Source organism: Triticum dicoccoides, unplaced genomic scaffold (assembly GCF_002162155.2).
Source record: "Triticum dicoccoides isolate Atlit2015 ecotype Zavitan unplaced genomic scaffold, WEW_v2.0 scaffold124228, whole genome shotgun sequence".
Taxonomy (NCBI): Eukaryota; Viridiplantae; Streptophyta; class Magnoliopsida; order Poales; family Poaceae; genus Triticum; species Triticum dicoccoides.
Window position 1 is genome coordinate 1 of NW_021186986.1, and position 1,101 is coordinate 1,101.

The 1,101-nt window shown below is 48.2% G+C and overlaps 2 non-coding genes across 2 annotated transcripts; both read right to left on the reverse strand.

Annotated features, from left to right (window-relative positions):
- Positions 1 to 293: 293 nt before the first annotated feature.
- On the reverse strand, positions 294 to 412 carry LOC119343367. Its single transcript, XR_005166058.1, has one exon. It is a non-coding gene; the product is annotated as a 5S ribosomal RNA (ribosomal RNA).
- Positions 413 to 779: 367 nt separating this feature from the next.
- LOC119343365 lies at positions 780 to 898 on the reverse strand. Its single transcript, XR_005166057.1, has one exon. It is a non-coding gene; the product is annotated as a 5S ribosomal RNA (ribosomal RNA).
- Positions 899 to 1,101: the final 203 nt, after the last annotated feature.

Here is a 1,101-nt window from a genome sequence, read left to right on the forward strand (position 1 = left end):
TACCATTACAACCGTTCCCTAACAATGGATAATGTCCTATACTACTTACTCTCCCGCTCAATCACGGAGACGAGTTTTCCACGGTTTCCACCCCTCCCTCCATACCGCAGCAACACGAGTTTTTTCCACCCCTTTCAGAAAGCGCTCTTCGCGCCACAAAGCCGCCCCAAGACGCGCGAGCAATGAGCATCGAGCTTAAACATATCGCAAACGTCAAAAATAATATAACGGGATTAATATATATCGCGCACGTGCGATATGTTTGTCACAAGGCGCAAAAAATAATTATAAAAGGAATGCAACACGAGGACTTCCCAGGAGGTCACCCATCCTAGTACTACTCTCGCCCAAGCACGCTTAACTTCGGAGTTCTGATGGGATCCAGTGCTTTAGTGCTGGTATGATCGCATCCGACATGTTTCCTCGTCTTCGTCCCTTATGCTTGCCACTCCCAGGTCCGCTCCAAAGACGATTCTACATTCTCACTACCATTGCAACCGTTCCCTAACAATGGATAATGTCCTATACTACTTACTCTCCCGCTCAATCACGGAGACGAGTTTTCCACGGTTTCCACCCCTCCCTCCATACCGCAGCAACACGAGTTTTTTCCACCCCTTTCAGAAAGCGCTCTTCGCGCCACAAAGCCGCCCCAAGACGCGAGAGCAATGAGCATCGAGCTTAAACATATCGCAAACGTCAAAAATAATATAACGGGATTAATATATATCGCGCACGTGCGATATGTTTGTCACAAGGCGCAAAAAATAATTATAAAAGGAATGCAACACGAGGACTTCCCAGGAGGTCACCCATCCTAGTACTACTCTCGCCCAAGCACGCTTAACTTCGGAGTTCTGATGGGATCCGGTGCTTTAGTGCTGGTATGATCGCATCCAACATGTTTCCCCGTCTTCGTCCCTTATGCTTGCCACTCCCAGGTCCGCTCCAAAGACGATTCTACATTCTCACTACCATTACAACCGTTCCCTAACAATGGATAATGTCCTATACTACTTACTCTCCCGCTCAATCACGGAGACGAGTTTTCCACGGTTTCCACCCCTCCCTCCATACCGCAGCAACACGAGTTTTTTCCAC